Source organism: Natrix helvetica (genome assembly GCF_964273705.1).
Source record: "Natrix helvetica genome assembly, chromosome: Z".
Taxonomy (NCBI): Eukaryota; Metazoa; Chordata; class Lepidosauria; order Squamata; family Natricidae; genus Natrix; species Natrix helvetica.
In genome coordinates this window covers 8103234-8114458 of record NC_138554.1, presented here as the reverse complement: position 1 = coordinate 8114458, position 11225 = coordinate 8103234, and positions in this window count along the sequence as shown.

The window sequence follows — 11225 nt, the reverse complement described above, 5'->3', positions numbered from 1 at the left end:
TTCTTTCCCTTGAGAAAAGAAAGACCATATCTTTGAGCCTTTCAGATTCAGGTTGCAAAGATCTGATTAATCATTAGAGTATGACAAATTGCGCGGCAAACGTGTGCTTGTACAAATTTTTGCACAGGAGACCAGAGAATCCACATTACTTCCTGGATGTCCCAAAGGTGCTTTTTTCAAGAGGCAACTGGACTTTCTGGTTTTTCTTTGAAGTTATTACTTTGTAGATGTTTCCCTTCTTGCCCAAGAGCTGTCTGAGCTGAAGAAGCTTCTTGGATGAGAAGTGAAACATCTTAGTTGTCCCAAAGATGCTTTCTCAAGAGGAAACTGGACTTCCTGTTTTTTCTTTGAAGTTATTACTTTGTAGATGTTTCCCTTCTTGCCCAAGAGCTGTCTGAGATGAAGAAGCTTCTTGGATGAGAAGTGAAACATCTTAGTTGTCCCAAAGATGTTTTTTCAAGAGGCAACTGGACTTCCTGGTTTTTCTCTGAAGACATTTCTCTGTAGACTTTTTGTTTCTTGTCCAAGAGCTGTCTAAGCTGAAGAAGCTTCTTGGATGAGAAGTGAAAAGTCTTCAAAGAAAAAAACAGAAAGTCCAGTTGCCTCTTGCAAAAAAAGCACCTTTGGGACATCCATGAAGTAATGTGGATTCTCTGGTCTACTGTGCAAAAATTGCTAATTCAAGCAGGAAGACATGTTTTTGTCAAGGCAGAAAGCACTGTGTATAACACTAACTACAAGGTTTACTTTGGAAGTGGGACTAGGCTGGTCGTAATGCCAAGTAAGTTTTGGTTCTTTGTTTCTGCTATTGTGGTCAGTTCAAGAGATTGATTTTTTGCCTTATACCCCCCTCCCCATATTATAAAACATAGCGGCATCTCAAAGCATCTGCACGCTTTGCAGAAAATTCCAGGTTCAGTTCTGATCATTAGTTGAGGAATAATGTGTCCCTGTGGGGAGAGGGGGCGACTAATAAGTTCAATAAAATAATAATAATAATAATGACTTTGATTGGAAACCCCGTGTCATCCCTTTCAAGCAATTACTACTTTTGATCCATATTTGGTTCCATACAACCATCGTTACCCAACTGAGTATGCTAATTCCCCAAAAGAAAAAGCACACTGCATACTTTATTATGAAACTTTATAGGCTCTGAATAAAGACATTTTTTTTTTTAAAAAAAAGCCATACACTCATAATAATTCTTACCATAAGAGAGGTCTAGGTGGTTGCTAAGAGCTGACAACATCTTGATGGTATATTGTCAGTCAATCAATCAATCAACCAACCAACATATGTGCTTGTAGGATTTTCAGCTTTCTGATCTTAGGCAACTTAGACTTGGCTCATGGATGGTCGAACAATAATATCATGACATGTTTATATTGGAAATACACACACACACACACACACACACACACCGTTGAAGAGATATTTGCCTTTATACATCATTGATCAATTTGGCCATTGTGCGCATGGTAGGCCCATCCATCCGCCTCCCACCTATCATGCGTGCAATGGCCAAATTGATCATTGATGTATAAAGGCAAATATCTCTTCAATGATAGTTTTTACACTCTGATGATATTAGCAGACTCTAACGAAAGCTAATTTATTTTAAGTTCTGGAGATCACAATGTCTGTCTGCTCTTTTATAGCTACACCTTGTATGTATGTATATGTATATGTATGTGTGTGTGTATGTATCTATCTATGTATGTATGTGTGTGTGTGTATATATATATATGTGTGTGTGTGTATGTATATATATATATATATATATATGTGTGTGTGTGTGTGTGTGTGTGTATGTATGTATATATATGTGTGTGTGTGTGTGTGTGTTGTATTTGTGCTGATAAATAAATAAAGGGAGACTAGTATAGATCTATTCCTTATCAGCTAGGCCATTTCCCTGGCCTAGCTGATAAGGAAGAGAGCCTGTGGCTTAGTGGCAATTACATCGGCCTAATATGCAATACAGCCCTGGTTCGATTCCCAGTAAGGGTATGGCTAGCTGATGAGAGCTAAATAGCTTGAATTAGATCTATATTAGTCTCCCTTTATTTATTTATCAGCACAAATACAACACAAATATAAAAAGGCAACCTTAAAAATAAAAATATGGTTTTCTGCCTGGATGGTCCTCTGTTATGAGCTGAAGGACAGAAAGGGGAAGTAGTGAGCTCCCTACCATATTTAGGCATACCTGGGGTTGTAACACAAATACACACACAGACACGTATGTATGTATGTATGTATGTATGTATGTATGTACATACATACGTACGTGTGTTACAACCCCTGGTATGCCCAAATATGGGAGGGAGCTCACTACTCCCCCTTTCTGTCTATCAGCTCACTGCAGGAGACCATCCAGGCAGAAAACCATATTTTTAATGTTGCCTTTTTATATTTGTGTTGTATTTGTGCTGATAAATAAATAAAGGGAGACTAGTATAGATCTATTTCAAGCTACTTAGCTCTCAACAACGGTATGGCTAGCTAATGAGAGCCAAATAGCTTGAAATAGACCTATACTAGTCTCCCTTTATTTATTTATCAGCACAAATACAACACAAATATGCACCCACACACCCACACACCCACACCCACACGTATATACAAACACACACATGAGAGAGACAGAGAGAGAAATAGACAGAGGCAGAGACAAAGAGACGGAGAGATGGACCATGAACTTCTAGAGATCTTTGAAGATGAACACAGAGAAGACACAACTTTCATCAGCTACTGTTTTACTCGCAACCTTGTTTAACAACCCCATTCTTGAGATAGATCTTTTTTATGAAAAGCAGGGAATAGATCTGTAAACTGTACAAAAAGACCCTGGCTTAATTCAAATTGCCTCACTGAGGTTTGTTAGAACATATATAAGGAGATCTAAATATTTAGATCATGAGAAAATGCTTAGATCATGAGAGAGAAATAGCATTTCTGTGTGCTTTTTTTCCAACAACCTGAGTTTTATTCTTAAACATCTTCCCCAACCCATCCTATAAGTTTACTAGTTGTGTTTGAAACACTTTATTAACGGGTTTGTGTAAGGGATAGTATCACTGTGAGTAGTAACTATGGCAAGATCACTTGGGGATCTGGCACCAGGCTGATTGTTATGCCAAGTAAGTTGGTCCACTAATACTACACACAAATGTACTTGTGTTGTGCTTGAGGTAGCTTCTTTCTGCTTGTGTATTGGACCATAGACCAACTGGAAAAATTAAGAAAAAATCTTGGATTTCTCAAGAAATGTTAGAAGGAGAGAATAAGAAATGGAAATAAGATTCTACTTCATCTTTCTGACAAGAGGGGTTTCCAAAAATGTTAGGATAAGAATTTTATGAATGTCCATCTAATGTGGCCAGGCAGACTGTGGTTCGTGTAGGTGGGCATTCTAGAAATTGTCCTCCTAAAGATTCTGGAGGGGAAACTGAGGAGATGTCAATGGTTATAAATACTCAGCTCTCTGGAAAGTTGGATTGTGATTAGAATTATGAAGGTTTGATGTCTATGGAGATCCTCAATCATCCAGATTATGTCCCAAAGGTGCTTTTTCTGGAGGCAACTGGGCTTCCTTGGATTTTCTTTGAAGATGTTTTGCTTCTCATCCAAGAATCTTCTTCAGCTGTGACAGGATAGTGGGGAATAGAACAAGACAGTCCAGTTGCCTCCAGAAAAAGCACCTTTGGGACAACCATGACTGAGAATCTCCATAGACATTACTTCATGGACTTTCATTAAGCAGAACAGAACAACAGAGTTGAAAGGTCCCTTAGAGGTCTTCCAGTCCAACCCCCTGCCCAATCTGGAGACCCTCTACCATTTTAGTTAAAAGGTCATCCGATCTCTTCTTAAAATCTTCAGTTTTGTAGCATTCACATCTTCTGGAGGCATGCCGTTCCATTCTAATATTTTTTTAGTTAATGTTCATTTAAGTGGAAAGAAGCCAAAACCAATTATTGACATGTGAGTGGGCAGGACAGGAGAAGAATGAAGGGAATGCAAATCTGAAGCTTCCTTGGAGTCACATCGAATTTAGTTCCAGTTCTGAAGCTAAGTTTATTTAAGTGACAGCAGTTTTTGTCAAGGCACAAAGCACTGTGTACAAAGTGGCAACTATAAACTCATCTTTGGAAGTGGGACAAGGCTGGTTGTCACACCAAGTAAGTGTTAGCCCTTGATTCTTGCCATTGTGGTCCGTGCAAGAGGGTCTTTCCTGTGCTACCCCCCCCCCCCATTTATATGCCGTCTTCCATGACTATAAAAAGTGAAGTGTGCATTTATTTCTTTTCCATCTATTTCTAACATATACGGTATGCCCTTATACTATTGTAACTAGTCTATTAGTTTATGGATAGTTTCCATAAGCAGTTCTGTCATTATTGGATTATTGGATTAATGGATTCAGGCAGATTATTAATAATGTTTCTCCCCAGAAAACCTTTGTATTCTTGGGGTTAATAATGTTGAATTATTGATGGATAGGATCAGCTCTGAGATTGAATGGAATAAACAGCCAATACCAACAGGTGACAGTGGTTATTAAGTTTACATGTTTAATTTACCCATTTATCCCACAACACAGATAATAAATCCCGGTAGATAATGTGGCAATGGAACTATGAAAAAATGCAACTTTCAAAGGCTGAGTCCATCTCTAATCATTGTAAATTCTCTTAACAAAACAGCAGGGGACTAGCATGACATATTTTGGGCATCTTGGCATTTCTATCCAGTCTTTGCTATGCTAAAATCGTTTCCCCCCATTATTTTGGGGAGGTAATGATGAGAGATATCACTCAGTGTTTTAATTCTAAACTCTAAAGCTGTAGATTTTTTTTTAAAAAAAGTTGCAATTGCGGATACAAATAAAAAGACATCTTTTTGTCAAGGCACTGTGTTTACCCTTAGCAACAAGATTTTGTTTGGAAGTGGGACTAGGCTGATTTTCATGCCAAGTCAGTTTTCATTCTTTATTTCTGCTATTTCTGCCAACACAGGAGGCTCTCTTGGAATTATCTTGACTGTAGAGAAAATCTGAAGCTTTTTCTGTCTACTTCTATTCTACTCCCCCCCTCACCTTTCTTTCCTTCCTTTTATTTTAAGTTTTTCAGTTTTTATTTCCTTCTTTAAAACCCTGACATTCCAGTATATTTTTAGGAGCATCTCCTCAATATGTTGGAGGGCCGAGTAAGGGTCTGGAAATCCTCTCGCTCAGTGTCACTCCATTCCCAAAAGTATCTGGGTTGAAGTAGAATAGAATAGAATGGAATGGAATAGAATAGAATAGAATAGAATAGAATAGAATAGAATAGAATAGAATAGAATAGAATAGAAAATAGAATAGAAAATAGAATAGAAAATAGAATAGAAAATAGAATAGAAAATAGAATAGAAAATAGAATAGAACAGAATAGAACAGTTTTTTTAACTTTGGGATGTGTGTTTTTTTAATGTTGTACGCCGCCCTGAGTCCTTTTGGAGAAGGGCGGCATATAAATCCAAATAAACAGAAACAGAAACAGAATAGAATAGAATGAAATATGACAACATAGAATGGAATGGAATGGAATGGAATAGAATAAAATAGAATATGACAACAGAGAATGAAATGGAATGGAATACAGTAGAGTAGAGTAGAGTAGAGTAGAGTAGAGTAGAGTAGAGTAGAGTAGAGTAGAGTAGAATAGAATAGAATAGAATGAAATACGATAACAGAATGGAATGGAATGGAATAAAATAAAATAAAATAGAATATGACAATAGAGAATGGAATGGAATAGAATAGAATGAAATACGACAACAGAGAATGAAATGGAATTGAATAAAATAAAATAGAATATGACAATAGAGAATGGAATGGAATGGAATGGAATAGAATAGAATAGAATAGAATAGAATAGAATAGAATAGAATAGAATTCTTTATTGGCCAAGTGTGATTGGACACACAAGGAATTTGTCTTCAGTGCATAAGCTCTCAGTATACATAAAAGATAAAAGTTGTGAATCATGTCCACCTTCTCAAAAATTGACCTTTGGCTTCTTCCTAAGGAGCAAATGAAGTCAATTACCACTTAGTTCATAAGCAAACTCTGCTCCCAAAAATATCTTGGTGCCCTTTGGATAGGCAAGCGTTCCATTCCAAATAATGCTTCAGATCTCCACCAGCCACTGTCCTTGACATATTAATGCTCAAGTCTAGAGCTTTAGCTTTTCAAAAGGATGTTATGAATGCTGAAAGAAATAGGGAGCCATGTTTTTGCCAAGGCAAAAAGCACTGTGTATACCAGGGCACCAATAAGATCATCTTTGGAAGTGGAACTAAGCTGGTTGTAATTCCAAGTAAGTTTTAGTCTTTTTTGTTTTGGTCTTAAGGTCCGTGCAAGAGGGGTCTTTTTCTTTCTCATCCCCCATTATATGCTGTTTTCAGCGATTATCAAAACCACCCCAAATTTATACGCAGTCTTCAGGGATTATAAACAATTCTGAGAGTTGTTATGCACATTTTCCTAATCATGACTTGGTCTACAAATTTCCATTCCACGCCTTTATCTTCAATATTTATTGCTTATAATGTTTGGGGGTAGACTTCTTAGAACTACCAAAATTAAACGATCCATGTTGTTGTTGTTAGTTGCAAAGTGGTGTCTGACCCATCTCTTGAGAGGCCAGGATTGCAAAAAACCGAATGATGGTTAGACGGGAACAAAGTGTGGATAGCAAATGTATGTCTGTCTGGATTTTTTTGTTTTTTGTTTTGCATGCTAGATCGGTGGCTCCACATTATTCCATTATATCTTCATGAAGTGCTTAGTTAATGTGCTCATTTAATGAAGTGCTCATTTAAGAACACACCAAATGGAGCAGAGGGAAAACCAGTGTTTCAGCTTCCATTTTTGTAAAGACATTTCTTATTGTGTAGTCAAGATGGCTATAGGAAAGTGATATTTGGGCAAGGCACCAGGTTAACCATAATCCCAGGTATGTCAAACATTCTCAGCACATTGGCTTCTCGTGAGTGTTACAGACGAGTAAGGTCTCACCTTCATTGTTCTGAAGTGGAGGAGTGGTGTGTGTTTTTCTCCTTCCTTTTGGGAATGAATGGAATTTTGCCTGATATCTCCTACACTGTTTTAGAAATTTGATGTTTCCTCCCTACGTCCCCAAAGCTTTGTTTCATAGCATGAATTACATAATAGCATAATTTATGGGTGATAATGTTCCTTCTTTGGGAGAAAGGAAGCACAGAAATCAAGAAATCTATACAATCTTTCCCCTCCCTCCCTTCCTGTATTGCTTCACCATGGTCAACCTCTGTGCAAGATAATTTACAATCCTTGATTTCTCAATAGTTCTGAAATATTGTTGCTGTTGTTAGCTGTGAAGTTGTGTCTGACCCATCGCGACCCCATGAACAATGTTCCTCCAGGCCTTTCAGTCCTCAACCATCCCCCAGAGTCCATTTATGCTCATGTTGACTGCTTCAGTGACTCCATCCAGCCACCTCATTCTCTGTCGTCCCCTTCTTCTTTTGCCCTCAATCTTTCCCAGCATTAGGCTCTTCTCTAGGGAGTCCTTCCTTCTCATTAGTTGGCCAAAGTATTTGAGTTTCCTCTTCAGGATCTGGCCTTCTAAAGAGCAACCAGGGTTGATCTCCTCTAGGACTGACCGGTTTGATCGCCTTGCAGTCCAAGGGACTTGCAGGAGTCATCTTCAGCACCATAGTTCAAAGGCTTCAATTCTTTGGTGCTCAGCCTTTCTTATGGTCCAACTTTCACAGCCATACATTGCAACTGGAAAAACCATAGCTTTGACTACATGCACTTTTGTTGGAAGGGTGATGTCTCTGCTTTTTAGCATGCTGTCTAGATTTGCCATAGATTTTCCTCCCCAGGAGCAAGTTATTAAATATTGGAGATATTTAATGATTTTTTGAGGATATAGCTAAGAGGAAGTCCTGTTGCTTTTGATTTACAACAATCCATCTAAAGTGATCTTAATGGGTCTAAACTGCTGAGAAATTTGTGATTTGAAGTCCTCACAGCTAGAGTCCACCGAGAAAATTGGGTGGATGTGAACTGGGGGAAAAAAACTTTCTTTGCCAAGTCAAACATTTTTGAAGGCATCTCCCTTACCTTTGATCTCAATGTTGTCCTGCTTCGGGCAGTTTTTGTCAAGAAAGAAAGCATTGTGGATCTACAGTAGTTTAAATAAGCTCATCTTTGGAGGTGGAACTAAATTGGAGGTGACTCCAAGTAAGTCCAGTTTCTGATTCCCTTTATCCTTCTCATGTCCTGCCCAATTCACATGTCCCACCTTCCAAATATTTCTTCTTTGGCTTTTCCAAATGGAGCAGATGAAGCCTATGACTGCTTAATCCACAAGGCCACCTCCCTTCCTAAATGTTTCTATGGGCTCTTTCAATCCAATCTTGGATATGCATTTTTTTCCCATCCTGAGTTGTCTTTTTGAGAGTTGCTCTTTGGACAATATTGACTGCAGAATAAGTAAGGTTCTTGACGCTATCTAAATTATGGAAATGCAGTGGCTAAGACCCTGAGCTTGTCAATCATAAAGGTCGGCAATTCGGCAGTTTGAACCCCTAGTGCCACGTAATGGAGTGAGCTCCCGTTACTTGTCCCAGCTTCTGCCAACCTAGCAGTTCGAAGCATGCAAAAATGCAAGTAGAAAAATAGGAATCACCTTTGATGGGAAGGTAACAGCGTTCCATGCGCCTTCGGCATTTCATAAAGTTGGCCACGTGACTACGAAAATGTCTTCGGACAGCCCTGGCTCTTCGGCTTTGAAATGGGAACCTTTACCTTTAATTTGCAGAGTGGGTTCACACTTCCAGAGAATCAACATCTGAAAGGACAGCATTTTATAGGAACACATATCCAGATGATTTTTTAGATTTCAATTCCTTGATATTTTAATGTTAAATGTTAACAGATTTAGCGCTTCCAAAGGAAGGTATAGTTGTTGATAGAAATAGGAAGACACGTTTTTGTCAAGGCAGAAAGCATTGTGTATACAAGTAGCACCAGGAATGTCATCTTCGGAAGAGGGACTAACTTGTTTGTAAGACCAAGTAAGTTTTATTGGTTTATTCTTGCCCTTGTGGTCAACACAAGTGGGTCCTTTCCTTGCCCACCCCCACCGCAATTACTATGCATTAATTTTCTCAATTTGTGTCTATCTGCCTAGGTAATAATATAATTATGCACTTATGATATAAAAGCATCTAACTTGAGAAAACGTAATCAGTAACAGATAATCAGTCAAGATATCAATAGGTGACAATTCCATTAAGCTCACATGAGCTTAATTTACTCATTTATCCTGCAACACTGAGAGTGAATCTCATTAAGTAAGTGATATAGAAATGGGCCTATGGAAACATTATAAATTCTACGTACAAGGATTGAATTCTTCTATGCAATGTTTGTTATCAGCAGGAGAATATCACAACAAGGTTTGGGAATCTTGGGACTTCTATCTAGTCCTTCCCATATTCCAATCTGCTAAAAACCTCTAAGAGAGACTAGAATTTTGGAATTGTGAGGAAATAGCTTGTAATCTTCCAGTTTCATTTTGAATGCATTCCAAGTCAAGAATCTAAATATTAGATTCATATTTATGTCTCATCATGACTTCTCCTCAAATTTGGTTTAACTGGATGACCACTGAAGGTTCATCCATGGGAGTTTCTGAAGAAGTCTTCCAAAAAAAAACCTTTGTGGAATTTTAACATATTTAACATTCATTCATCCAAGAATCTTTGATGAGAAGCAAAAAAAAAAATTCTTCTTCTTCTTCTTCTTCTTCTTCTTCTTCTTCTTCTTCTTCTTCTTCTTCTTCTTCTTCTTCTTCTTCTTCTTCTTCTTCTTCTTCTTCTTTTTCTTCTCCCTCTCCCTCTTCCTCTTCCTCTTCTTTAAAAAACCAAAATATTTATAGAGACATTTATTTGAGGAGGAAGAAGATATTTTGCTTGTCACCCAAGAATTCAGTGCAATTTCTTCTTCTTCTTCTTCTTCTTCTTCTTCTTCTTCTTCTTCTTCTTCTTCTTCTTCTTCTTCTTCTCCTTCTCCTTCTCCTTCTCCTTCTCCTCCTTCTCCTTCTCCTTCTTCCTCCTCCTCCTCCTCCTCCACTTCCACTTCCACTTCTTCTTTCTTTTTTTAAGAGCAACAAAAGTGAGAAGAAAGTCCTGGGTTAGCTAAATTTTTATCAGGGAGACACCTGGGAGAAACCAGGAGGACCCAAAGGCTGAGATCTTCATTGTTACCATGAGATGTGACTCTAATCCCTCAAATTTATTTAGATATCATTTCAGGTGTAAGAAGGCAAACCTTGTGAGTATTTCCCTTGAGAAGGGAAAGACCGTATCTCTAGAGTTATTGGATTGAGATTGCAAAATCCAAAGGCTCATCCCATGGCAACAAAGTGTGAAGCAACCTTGTGGTTCTTTGAGTTTTTGAATACTTGATCGGAGACGCCATATGGCTCTTGGTGGAGCTTCACCAAGGGCTTCATTAATGTTCACTTAAGAACTCACAGTAGAGTGAGGAGCAAACACTGTGCTTCTCCTTCCATTTTTGTAAAGTCTTTTCTTATTGTGTGATGAAGGTGGCCTCAGGAATGTGATATTTGGGCAAGGGACCAGGTTAACCATAATCCCAGGTATGTCTAACAAAGTGAGTAGATTGGCTTCTCATGAATGTTACTCTGGAGTAGTGGCTCAACTTCACTGCTCTGAATCCTTCTAAGACTTTCTTATAGAGCTGGAGTTTTGAGGCAATAGAAATGAGATGAAGGTCACAGGGTATCTACAATTCAATTATGAGATGACAAGAGGACCTAATGCCTGATAACTTTATTGTTCTCAGGCCTCAGGTCAGAGGCTTCAGATAGTCAGCAGCCACAATCCTTTACATTTGAATCCTAAAGTCCATTTATTTAGGGAAATAGAATAACAGAGTTGGAAGGGACCTTGGAGGTCTTCTAGTCCAACACCCTGCCTTGGCCGGAAACCCTACACATTACAGACAATTAGTTATCCAATCTCTTCTTAAAACCTTACAGTGTTGGAGCATTTATAACTTCTGGAGGCAAGCTGTTCCACTGATTAATTGTTCCAACTGTCAGGAAAATTCTCCTTAGTTCTAGGTTGCTTCTGTCCAATTCTCTCCAATTCCGTTG